Source organism: Sparus aurata, chromosome 10 (assembly GCF_900880675.1).
Source record: "Sparus aurata chromosome 10, fSpaAur1.1, whole genome shotgun sequence".
NCBI lineage: Eukaryota > Metazoa > Chordata > Actinopteri > Spariformes > Sparidae > Sparus > Sparus aurata.
The window spans coordinates 11,060,750-11,074,600 of record NC_044196.1 but is presented as its reverse complement, the minus strand read 5'-3'; the positions used below and the strand labels follow the sequence as shown (position 1 = coordinate 11,074,600).

The 13,851-nt window shown below is 41.2% G+C and overlaps 1 long non-coding RNA gene across 1 annotated transcript; it reads left to right on the top strand.

The window, feature by feature from the left end:
* Window positions 1-9,167: 9,167 nt before the first annotated feature.
* LOC115589629 (uncharacterized) lies at window positions 9,168-12,791 on the top strand. Its single transcript, XR_003985564.1, has 3 exons — window positions 9,168-9,386; window positions 12,122-12,174; window positions 12,287-12,791. It is a non-coding gene; the product is annotated as an uncharacterized LOC115589629 (long non-coding RNA).
* The last annotated feature ends 1,060 nt before the right edge of the window (window positions 12,792-13,851 follow it).

Genomic DNA, 13,851 nt, shown 5'->3' with positions numbered 1-13,851 from the left:
TTACTTGGCTGTCATTCATGTGAAATTGATTGACAATGTTTTGTAATTCCTGTGAAATGGATTCAGTGCAGTCAGTAAATTCTGAATTTCTTCAGTGACACAGATATCGTGATGTATCGTGGATGAAATTTCTTGCAATATGTCGATTATCGCAGAATCGCTGTATCGTGATATTATCGTAATCGTGGGCAAAATATTGTGATGGTATCGTATCGCGAGGTACCTGGTGATACCCAGGCCTACAATTAATTCAATGGTTGTATTGTCGTATTCACTCACAAGATGTCACCAAAATCACACTGTCCCTTTTAAAATCTTTCGGAAAATGATGTAAGTGTATCGAATCGTATCGAATTGTGTCATTGGCTGAATATCGTGATATATATCATATTGTGAGCTGAATATCGTGTATCGTATCGTATCGTGAGATTAGCGTATCGCTACAGCCCGAGGTTACAACATGGATTTTATCAGAATTGTGATGTCTCAAAAACTGTTACTTAAAAAGAAACAGGATAATTAAAAGAAAGAAAGAGAGAAAAATAAAAAGCTAAATCTTTAAAGATTTAAAAATAAAAAGAGAGATAAACAACAGAAAAATTCATGAATGGATGATCAGAAAACAGAAAGTGGAACAAACAGGACAAAAAAAAACAGAGCGAATATACGAATGAAAAGAGGCGACATGGAGGGACGGACAGAAAATAAAGAGGGAGGAAACACAAAGGGGGGATGAATGAAGTGATGGAGGGATGGAAAGAAAAAGAAGAAGAAGAAGGAGAGAGAGGAGAACAGAGACATTCCCAGACAGAGCAGCCAGGCTGTTAAAACACACACACACACACACACACACACACACACACACACACCTCGCTCCGTCATTAGTCTTCATTAGAGTCTTTATGAGGAAAATTAGAAAGGGAGTTTCCTCCCAAACTGAGCCCTGGGGTCCAACCTGCTGGTGTGTGTGTGTGTGTGTGTGTGTGTGTGTGGTTAATTTCTACATGGGGTTCGTTAAATGAAGGCAGGATGTGTGTATGTGTGTGTGAGTTGTGGTATAATAGGTATGATCCATACATTCACACAATAATGATGAACCGCTGTGTTTTCATAAGAGGAGGAGAAAAGACGAGAGGACGATGATGAGAGATTAAAAACTACACAACATCTCCACCCATCCTCCAAAGCTTTTCAAGTCTCTGGGTGGAGGTGAAGGTGGAGGTGGAGCGCCCAACAAACTCTATAAATCTGAGGACGGAAGGATGCTAGAAAAAACAAGCGTGAGGAAAATAAGATTTTAAAAAAAGACAGAAATGATTCTGAATGATTGAACTACGATGGATTAAGCAAATGTTATTATTCCACAGAGCTACAGCAGATTTTTTAATATATCCCACAGGATCATAAAGGTCAGGTGTACTGATGAAAAACAAAAGCAGGGGATTTAATTCAAATAAAAATCAAGGTGGAGAGAATCAAAACTAGCTAAATGACAGATTTAATGAGATTCTATCATCACGCTTTTTGGTTTTTGGTTATTTATCGTGTGCTCTGGCATTTCCAACTTTTTCTACCCAGATGTGGTAATAATAGTGGTGGAAAATGATGTGAAATCAGTTTGTTTTATTGAAAATAATCCTTTAATTACAGTAGTTTTCTTCAGCGGAGGACCCAAGAAAGTAACCTCTTGAAAAATCTGATATTTGTCCTGAACTGTTTCTATAAGATGATGAATCACTGACGTCTAATAATTACTGCCGTGTTGCTTTGATAATAAACGCCATAAATATGTGGGACGGTCGCTGTGAGTAGCCACACAGCTGCCCGCTGACGCTACACAATCGCTTCAACTCCACTTTGTCTTCTTAACGGTTCCTCTCATTGACAGGTGTAATGAGCGCAGCACACAGCGTTAGTCAGGACTCTACACTCAGATTCATGTGGAGCGTCAGAGCTCGGAGGAGGCTGAAGCAGGAGGATCTGAACATATGACCAGACTTGAGGTCTGCTCTCTGCTCTCAGGGACTCGCAGTCCTTCACAACCCTGCTGTCTGCTGGTCCGTATGTTCCCCATTTGACTGAAGACTCCCACTGATGGTCTGCTCATGGAAATCAGATGATACGGCGCCGACTCGGCCCGCTGCCGACGGGCCGGATGCTGCGAGTCCTCGTACAGAACGGCGTGACGTCACAGCTGATGTAGAAACGAGATACAGTGACACGAGCGCTCTGAAGAATGAGAATGCCGATGTGTGGACAGCACGAGCAGCGTGTGTTGTCAGGTGTGTGTGTCTCCTAGTGCGCAAATATCATGTGCATTTGTTTGTGTAACCGTGAATGTGTGTGTGAGGGAGAGAGTGTGTGTCCTGTCCTCTTTGCTGCTGACAGCTTCTCATTATCCACCGACAGCTGGAGGAGGTCATCACTAACCCTGTCACACACACACACACACACACACACACACACACACACACACACACACACACACACACACACACACACCATACTTGTGAGGACGTCATTGACATAAGCCATTCTCAAGCCCCAAACACCGGGTTAGATCCGAACCTCATTTATCTCCTTCATCGTCCACATCGCCACTTTAATAAACTGAACTAACAAAAAATGGCCTCAGTTTTACTCTCTCACAAATGTCCACGCTTATAAAAAATAAAATGTCCTCAATGTGAATTGTGAAATACGGTTGGAAATGTTCTCACTTCAATTTCAACTTCAACTTCAATCAATTCATAAATTACCTACAAATCATTTCACTTCCCCAAAAACATCCCACCGTTCTTCCCAACTGTGCTCACTTTCCGAAACCTCCTCACTTTGATCAACTGCTCTATTGAACGATGATCAATTAACAGATTCATTAGACAGAAATCTTCCTTTATTAAATTGATAACAAGTATTTTCCAGGCAGCGTTGTTTTTCTTCAGAAGATATCTGCAGATTTAGGAGACAGAATTAAAAGTAATTCTTTGGTGGTTTTTGCTTTAGGCAAACATGCAATCGCTATCGATTAATCTGCAGACTATTTCCTCTATTAAAGGGATATTCTGGTGTAAATTTAATCCATGGTCTAACACACCGTGAAACTGTGTTAGACTCCCTCTCGAGAGATCAAGTTAAATCCGCTAGCTTAGCTGGATTTCTACTGAAAAGCTGACTAAATTTACCACTCTTCTGCAGCAGCTTCCTGGTGACGGGAAGTCCCGACGAGTCGATTACCGAGTGTAGTAGAGTTCCGCGGCTCATGGATGAAAATGTATGATTATGACTCCATGGAAAAGCAATCAAAGTTCATATGTGTCTTACCTGCCAGTTTATAACAGTTATTATCGAGATCGGACAGGGAAAAGAACGGAATTGAGCATTTCTAACTGCACTCGGTAATCGTTGCGTCGGGACTTCCCCGACCCGGAAGCTGATGGAGGAGAGTTGAAATCTGTTTTTAGCTTCACAACAGAAATCCAGCTAAGCTAGCGGAGGTTAGATGCCCCAGACTATGTGATGAGACCCTATTTGTACTGTTGCTGAAGTTTGGTGCTGTTCTGAGCATTATTTGTGACTTTTTGGTGGCGGTTTATATTTGGATCCATTTACTGCAGTGTATTGTTGTCGTGCGGTCATTTCTGAGGTTGATAAAACTCCGTAAATTAGCGGTCTGCTAACTTGATCTCTCGAGAGGGAGTCTAACACAGTTTCACGGTGATTTAGACCGTGGATTAAATTTACACTGGAATATCCCTTTAATCAATGGGTCACTAGTGAAAAATGTTCATCCTGACCTTCACTACAGTCTGAGGTGGTGTCTTCAAATCAATTCTGTCTGAGGCTGCAACTAATGATTGTTGCCACTATTGATTAATCTGTTGATTATTTTCCAGGTTCAGTTGTTTGGTCAATGAAATCAATGTTTCCTAACGTCCAAGATGACATCACCAAATGTCTAGTTTTGTCCTCAACCCAAAGACATTCTGTTTACTGTCATAGACGAGGAAAGAAACAGGGAAATATTCACATTTAACATCCTCGAATTAGAGACAACAGATTTGTGTTGCCTCAAAATAGTTGCGCTTAAGTGTAATACCTGATGAATAATGGATTAATCATGTTTCCATTGTCAACATGATATTAACACGCGTGATAAACACATCACAGACGACTGCCTGAAATGCACAAATAACAACAATCATTTCATTTAAAGACGCAACACAAGTGCTGTCCAACGACAAAGATATTTAGCATATAATCACAGAAGACTGAGCGGTGTGTCAGGAATCAAAGTATATTTGATACTTTTCTCCAAAAATGACTTGAAACTAATCAAAATGAACTGATTAATCAATGAAACGACCGATCATTGCAGGTCTGTGGTCACAACAACAATGGAGGGAGGCGTCAGGAGAATCTGCTGCTGTTGTCTGACAGGATCTTCACATTAATAGCAGCAGAAACCTCGTCAAGAGCGAAACTTCACTCAGATGTTCTGCTGTCAGCTGACTGGTGGAGGCGCACTTTACTCCTCCAGGTACGGCAGCTGAAACAACGTCGATCATGAGCCTAACTGCGATTGAGTGGTTGAGTCGGTCATCTTGGAAATATCTGCTCTGCATGCTCACTGAGCGGGATAACAAGAGTGTGTGTGTGTGTGTGTGTGTGTGTGTGTGTGTGTGTGTGTGTGTGTCCGCCTACTGAACTGGTAAAACAATAAACACCACCCTATTCTCAGCCTCTCTCATCTCTCACACACTCATTTGCTTTGTCCTTCTCTCTCTTTCAATTTCACCCACACACACACACAGAGACAAAAATATACACACACACACACACACACACACACAAACACACATATACCTTAATTTCTTCCTCACACAAACACACACACACACGCACACAATAAACACTTGTCATTGGTCGGCATCAGTCGTTTATTCTTGCCGGAGCGAGGGATTTGTTTTTGTTCTTCCTGTCATTCGCCCATTTGACTTGATGGATGGTGGGTGGTGACGCAAAACACCTGCCACACACACACACACGCACACACACACACACACACACACACACACACACACACACACACACACACGAGAGCATTACATACAACAAGTGATGTTTTGCATATGTGCAAATGCCTCATTTGAAAAACATCGCATTCATACACTACAACATTTAAGGTCACGCAAGCAAATGTATCTACATGTGGACACAAAGAACACAAAGCACACACACACACACACAAACACACACACCCACACCATTTGCATTATTCATTTTTCATTTTTAACGATGACGCTAACTCATCCTCAAATTTCAAGAAGCAAAATCAACAGAGGCTCACTTCCTATTCTTATGAGGTCCAAATGAAACACACACACACACACACAGACACACACACACACACACACACACACACACACACACACACACACACCATCAGGGTGCACAGACAGATTCCTCTTGCCATGGTTGACTTCCTATGTGGCCTGCAGTGTAAACAACAGTTTATCTCCATAGAGGACAAATGGACAGCAGCAGCCCAGAGAACATGAGGAGCAGAGGAGGATGTGACCCTCAGGATGCCTTCAAACCCCACCGAGAGCTGGGAAATCTGAGCGCCGCTCCCCTCAACATCTACCAACCGAGTAACCACTGAGTGAGCAAATATCTAGCAGCTGACGACCACAGTTACGACGTTATTGTTCAGTGGCTGCTGGATGTGAAAGTCAGCTAGCTAAGATGTTAGCCAAGACCATCAGCTCTGAACGTCAAACTTTACACTATCAACTCAACAATGAGAGAAATCAAGCTCTTTCTAAAGCCTGCTGGGAGAAGAGCCAAAGAGAAAAAGTCCTCTGTAAATGATATAAACTCTCCAGGTCTGATTTATCTGATGCTGTAGCAGCTACAAACTCTTGAGAAGCCGCCATTGTTGTTTCCAGACGTACAGTCAAATCTAAACCACGGCCGTAGCTACCAGTAGAAGCTACCGGATTGGTCGAACCACTTTTGAGACTTGGGAGTGATAGCTTTCCGCCTGGCCTGATGGATTTACAAATACAGCTGCCTCGAAAACTTTAACCTGCTGGTGGCGCTACGGGACAAGTCAGGGGATTGTCAAAGTCTGAGTCTATCCTCTGGTGACTGTGAATATCCAACAGATGGTGAGATAATTCAGTCTGAACCAACGTAGTGGACTGACTGACACTGCCATCCCCAGAGCCATAAATCTAATGTGGATAAAGACTAATTACACATATAATCTGTTATCAAAACTAGCATTTCTAATTAGTCTATGGAAGCCGAAACAACATATGGCACGTAGAGAAGTCTTCAGACGAACGGAGCTCGAAAACTGGAGCCAGAACAGCCGAGGATTCAAAGTCTGCGCGCAGCTTTAAATACGACATCAAGGCAGTTTCCTCCCAATTTACAATGTTCAAGTGCAATTAAACTATTTGGATGATGAATGGACGGGCCGTGATAAATAATGACAGCGCCAAAAAATAATGAAGCGGCTCATTTTCGGGCCATCACGGACAGATAGAGACAGATAAACACTGACACTGATGTAAACACGGACAACAGGATGTGAATATCATCAGCCAAAATGTCGGGACAACTATTTCTGTCAGATGTGATTCTGGGGGTGGGAACGTGTGTGTGTGTGTGTGTGTGTGTGTGTGTGTGTGTGTGGCCCATATGGTATCATGGGAATAAAGGGAGAAAGCCACACACACACACACACACACACACAGGGTAATGACAGAACTGGACTCTTCAGATTGATACCAAATTAGAAACACTTTTTTTTTTTTTTTTTTGTCGTTTCCAAACAGACGAAGAGGAGCTTGGCAGGCGGGACGAGCGCTTGACAAGAGAGAGAGAGAGAGAAGGGGGAGGCAGAGAGGGGAGAAAGAGAGAGAGATGGAGGGAGAGAGAGAACGTGAGAAAGAACAAGAGAAAAGTATGGACGGAGGAATTAAAATAACTGTTAAAGTGGAATGAGGGCCGGTGAGGAGGGTTTGGATCCGTTGGGATTCAGTGTGTGTGTGTGTGTGTGTGTGTGTGTGTGTGTTGTTTTAGCTGGGCGGCCTCGGTTTCCTCGTTGACCTTTACAAAGATAGCAGCTGGTCGTCTCTTACATTTTAAATTTGTTTTTTGTTGTGGTCCGAACCGCGACAACGCGAAAAGCAGATGGAGGGAGACGGAGACAGAAAAAGGAAAAAACGCTCCCGTCGTCCGTCGACCTCTCTGGAAGGAAAAACGGGGCCGAGCGAAGAGACCGAAAATGGCTCGACTGAACTGAGAGAAACGAATCTGGCAATTATTTATTTTTTGTTTTCTGCTCGTCCTTTCATCCGGATAAAGCTTTTCACTTCGACTGAGGAAGAAAGAGAAAAGTAAGCAGAGTTTGGCCGAGCCGCTTTTCTTTCAACTTTCATGCCAAGAAAGAAACACTTTGAATTTAGTTGAAAGGAAGAGTTTTCACAGGAAGTTAGAGCCGCTCGACTTTGGACAAAAAAAAAACTTCCCGCACACATGTCTAATTATTTAGGGAGGATCTCATCGAGTGGCGGCCATCATGGGCACAAGCTGAGGACTCAATGACCAAATCTAGCTCGAGCGCGCCGTTTTAAGTTAGCTTGATCGAGGGGAACGTCGCATCACCTGGTAGTTCAGGTGTGTGAAGTACAAGGCAGCATCACAGGTCTTTTAATTTGGTGCAGAGGTCAGAAATACTTGATGCTCCATCAGTGCAGACGACTGAACACCGAGGCCAAGAAGAGGTGGAAGAGTGGAACCGTCTGGCTTCAGAGAACCTGTGAACTCAAGTCTCGAGTTCACGGCCAAATGTACGAAAGAGAACACAACTGATAGTAAAATAAATTAGATTTTGGGATATTTTACTGCCATAACATGTTTTTCTTTCACACTAGTGGAAAATAAATGTCAGAAATTCATATTTAGGCCATCATGGTAATATCTATTAATTAAATGTTTACCCTATTTACCAGTTTTGTATAAAAATATCTGGAATTTAACAATACATATCTCTTGTTGCTGTTTTGTTACATACACCAAACTTTCCAATTTTATTCCTATAAATATATTTAGTAGATATTTTAGAACAATTCATTCCTAAAAACATGGACAAAATAGTTTTTAATGGCTGTTGACAGTAATTTCTTATTTATGGAGTGACAGAAAGAGAAAGGCACATTTCCTACAGTAAAAACCTTTGATTCTAATATATTGTAATAATAAGATAATGCCAAAATTGCATATTTAAAAAGCACCTTTCAGTTTCATTCATATCTATATTCTGAAGATCTTCACAGAGAGGGGTTTGTTCGTATTTCATTCACAGCCTGATTTATATAAAAATATGGTAAGTTAGTAAGCCAGTAGGTTTTTTATGGCTGTTGGTAGTGTTTTAACATTTCAACATCAGTATCAACAAAAACCTTTGACTTATATTTACATAACATCCACTGAAACAAAATCTAAAAAAAACTTGTACACAAAGAACATTTGTAGGTAATTGACTTGGGACGTTTACTGTTGATATCTAGTAAGATTTACCCTTCTACACATTTTTTGTCTAAAAATAAATATTACTAATGAGATTTTCTCAGACTGAGTCAGAACTCTCCATCTCAGCAGCACATACATACAACAAATTTTAATCTAATTCCTCTCTATGTTCTGATGGATTCTACTATATATCTTTAAATGACTAAATCGAATCTAAAATTGCATTCCCTCAATGTCATGTCAGTTCGTCCTTGTCATGTTGTGCTGAAGCTTGTATTTTTCTTATTTCCATTTCAGCTGTTGTTAACTCTTTTTGTTTTTGCTGAAAGGAGATTTAATAGGACTGCAACTGATTATCTTCCATTTAAAGTTTATCTGTGGATTGTATTTTCAATTAATTGATTCGTTTTTGAGCCAAATTTTTAATGTTTGTTTTTTTCAAAACCTTAAAAAATGTAATTTACAGTAACATACATTACGTTAATTGGAGGTTTTTCCTTGATCGATCTTCTTGATGATTATTTCTCCGTTGATTTACTTGTAGATTATTCAACTACACGATAGTTCAGCACTTACGAATTTCTTTGTTTGCTCTGACAACAAACACTTTTCTCCCAAAGTTTTCTTTCCTTGTACGTGTGAGGTTATGAAGAGGTTAAAGGCTCCTGCTTCGCTGCGACCAAACTGGACAACAGATCGACAGCGATGCAGGAATAGCAGACAACGTCTCCACAGGGAAGGACTGATGGACGGACAGATAGATGGAGGGATGAGTCACGGAGAGGGATGGAGGGATGAAGCGATGAGACATGAAGGGAAGTGCGATATGCCGTCCTCAGGTCTGCTTTACTATCATTTCACAGCCTAAACGTGCAAAGGTCAGCTGTTATTAATGGCAGGCCCTGAGGAGTGTGTGTGTGTGTGTGTGTGTGTGTGTATGCAAATGTGTGTGAGACGGACAGACAGTGAGTGTGAAGGCTTGCATGTCACACCTTTCTGCTCTAAATGCCATGTAGCCTGCCATTAGTGTCGTTGCTGTATCATCCCCGTGGGGCTGGAGGCTCAGGGTCGCTCTGGAAATTTGACCTGACGCTCCGTTTACTGCTTCCAACGACGACATGGGCTGTTTTATTTCTCTGTTGCGAGATAAAATCTGCTCAGGAGGAGCCGCATCAGGTCGGATTCTTATCTGAAGCTCCGATATTTGTAACTTCTGCTTCTCTACAAAGTGTAAAAGTGCTGTTCATCAAAGATGTTGACGGTAATGGCCGTTTCTGTAAAGCCATTACGTGTGTACTTTTACGGTATAATCTTAAACAACAGTGTGATCATATATTCATATATGTGTCAGGAAAGATTGTTAATACAAAAGCAGAATCGACAAAGCCTTATAAAAGTAAACCTCAAACCTCCAAGACCACTAATGCTCCTTTTCCAACAAAATAAGTCGCAAAAATTAACGCACTAAAAATCACCTGTTGACCCCATTCCCACCTCCCGCAGTATGTCAAGTTTCACGTAATCAATGCACCAGAATCAGTCGAAGCAGAAGTGAAAACAACAATACACCGCATCACAAATTCCTTCCTTCTTCGCGCACCACCACCAGATGTCGACAAACGTGTCATTACTGCGTACGGCGGAATTTAAAGTGTTCTCCGCGTCTTACGTTGACATCAAAGCAGAGCCAAGCTGAGGTGATAAAAACCTGTGTCTACTGCAAAGTCAATAGACCTGGTTGATCATAGAGGGTTAAACTGGGATTTCTGACCAGTGGAAAAGTGGAATAATATGGGTATCATTCTTCTCTAAATCCACAGTTTGGTTCAACTTATCTAAATCTAAAGGTTGAGTTTTGGGTCTCATTTCCAACTCATCCAATACTGACACTTGGGTTGGCGACCGACTTGACCTACAATCCCGAAGCGTCAGTATTAAGACTCAAAAGTCAACTTTTCTAACAAATAGGACCTTTTAAACTCTTATTTCCAGCACTGACTTCTATGCCGTTCCAAGACTTTCAATTCTTGATTTGCAAAGATCAACAGATAATTGGTTTCACTCTTAAATTCTTTGTCAATCAGAAGGCTTCATGAGCAACCTTTTTAATGTATTTCAATAAGGCCATACAGTAAAATTCTGATAATCTGTCTAAAATGTAATCAAGTCATCTGGGAATAAAACTGTCCCTAGAGAAACTAGCTGGCAAAACAACAGCTTGACTCTATCCTGGTGGCTTTCTACGGGTCAGGGTTAGGTCCAAATAATAATCACCAAAAATAAAGATTGCAGAGTTCAACACAAAAGACCGGCCTTCAGGGATTGAAGGTTGAAAAACAAAAAGATAGAAATACAGTTTGAACAAAGAGTAAACCCTCTTCAGAATCAAATCAATAAAGGATCTCTGAAAAAGAAAGACAAACTTCCAGCACTGGTTGGTGGTCAACTTTGCGTGTTATCTTTTAAATCATGACTCCGCAATTCACCAAGAACATGTATAATTTAATATGACAGTGAATAAAGAAGCCACATGTCCGACACATAAATGAAATATTAAAACTTCTAACTACCCAGCAGCATGTGCAGTCAAGCTTTCCCTTTAAACACAGTTGCTAATTGGCTAAACAAGATGCCGATGAGTTTGTCTGTCTGGGAAAAGTTCCAGATAAACTTCCTCTCAGATGGACAGAGAGAAAAACCTGAAGGAGACGGATGTGTCATCAGCTCTGCTACACATCTGGACAAACACAATAATTCAGCACGATCCTCCAAACTGCAAAGCAACAAAATGTCACCTCGTTCCGGTCCTTTGCTCCCTCCGAAAGGACAACAAATGCGGGGTAAATGCAGAACGAATGCGGTGCAAATGCATGCAGTGTTGCTGCTGCGCTCCACCTGATGTATTTTTGGCTGCGGCTGTGTCCCAGTTGTGTGCGGCTCCTTGGTGATGGGAGGCAGGTGAAGGGTGTCTGGTGACAAAATGCCTGGTGTGTAGCCTATTTTCCGGGTTTTGACCTTCCCTGAACACACCGCTGTGAGGAGAACGAAGATGAATTGGAGCGCCGAGGCTGTCCACGCAGAGACAACAGAGAAGACTAACTGATGGATATTAAGTGTTTGCCTCATTTTGTCTTTCTGTTTGCCTCTTTCTCTGCCTTCCTTTCGTTTCATTTTTCCGTCCATCTCTTTCTCTCTGGATCAGAGTAATGGAGTGTTTGAGGTCAGCTCAAGGTTCGCGCTGAGGTTTTGGACAAACAACAGCTCAGATTGTCTGTTGTTTAACCTGAGCGACATGGAAACAAAACACACCGCCGCCAAACAAAATAGGGGGAAAATGGATTACAGTTAACGCAGAAAGATTTAATCTTAACCTCTACAGCGCCAGACGTGATGGTGTTTGTTTTTCCAGGTCATCAAGGGTTAGAAAATCCCCTCTTTTTCCTCAACACACACACACACACACACACATCATCTTCTTCTTCTGCACTGAACTCTCTCAAACATTCCTACCCTTATAATTTCCATCACTTCCTTGTTTTTCCAACACCGTGTTCTTCCTTGTCGTCACATTCAGATGACGCTCAGGAGCAGGATGACATTTTGTTGCTACAGCTTTGAAGTGTTGATGTGAGTGAGTTCAACATCCAAGATAATGGTTACAAGAACTGAATGTTCAGAAATAGTCAGAAATATTACGTATGAATTCATCAACCACCCACATGACATGTCTGATCCACAGTGGGGCCTCCATGGATCGTACTTGGCTCTGACCCATTGAAGAACGGACACAGGACCTCTGGGGGCCTCGATTGATTGGACTTTTTCTGGAATGTCCCACAGATACTCCATCAGACCAGGATCTGGGGAATTTGGAGGCCAGGTCAACGCCTTGAGCTCTTTTATCAGGTTCCTCGGGCCATTCCTGAGCAATTTTTGTGGTTTTCATAAGTCCTCATTTCTGACAACATACACACAAATACATCTAACATCGCCAAAGGAAATCTGTTGACAGATATATCAACCAGGCCCTAGTTTTTATGATGATCATCCACTTCAAAAGACCTTGAACATTCGATAAAGTATTGAAATCAAATAAGTCAAAGAAGTCTTGCAAACACAACAAATAAAAACCAATCAAGACAAATGTGAGGGTGTACCTCTTACTGCCTTAACGCCAACTTTCAGCACCCCACCCAACACCCGACTTCGAACTCAACATTCATTTCTATCTCAACAACACACCTCTAAAGTTTCATAACTGCTTGTTACACAGTTGTGATCGCAGTCATAATTTCCAGCTCTTGCTGCTGGTAAGTATGTCCTGAATGCAGGTTTGAATGAGCAGTCAGAACTAAACTGGCTTCACAGCTCTTTAGTGTTTTTGTCTTCTGTTTTCTTGTTTTGTCCCAGTCAGTCATGACGAACCACCTCAGATATGTCAAAGATAATTTGAGTTGAGTGGAGACAGTGATTCTGCTACATCCTTGTTTGTTTAGATTAAGAAATTGGTTTAGTTTCTCCAGAAGTGAAGCCTAACACACAGTATATAAAGCTCAGCCCATAACCTTCCCTATCAGACCAGGTAAAGACATGGAGATCGGTAAGTATCTCTTTTACTTTGACAATACTGACACATTTCTGAATTTGAAACTACTGATACTTCTACGTATATGTTTTCCTTAAATGTGATAATTATAGTAACCATATTAAATATGTTTGATAAACCAGAGCAGCTGTAAATCTTGATTCTATTTTCATCTCGTGTTTCATGGACAGTTGCTGCCATTGGAGCTGTAGCAGGAGGATGTAAGTCTTTGGATAACCTTTACAGAGTACCTCTGTTTGCTTTTCCATTGATTTTAATATATTGTAATGTAGAGAAGCAAGTTGCATGCTAAACTTGGACAATCTATTATGCTGTTGGCTAACAAATTATTACAGTGTCATTAGAAACTAAGTTTCCTCTTGTCTATGTGCAGTAGGAGCTTCGGTCGGGGCTCCTGCTGCTCTGGTTGGATGGATGTCATCAACAGGTAAAAACAATTAATTAATCTTAATTTTTTTAGATGAACTTTATTCTTCTTTAACTTTTGTATTTAGATGGTGAGAGGATCATTGCTGCCATAATAAATAAACAGGATCAGTATGTGCACTATATGTAAACATTTAACTGCGTTAACAGATTCATAGTTTTTGGTTTACAATAAAGTGTTAAAAAACAATACACTGACACTACTGTGTATATTGGTGCTACTGTTACATTTAGTCTTTTGGCCTGAGAGCAGTGTTTTGTCAGCTCCTCTG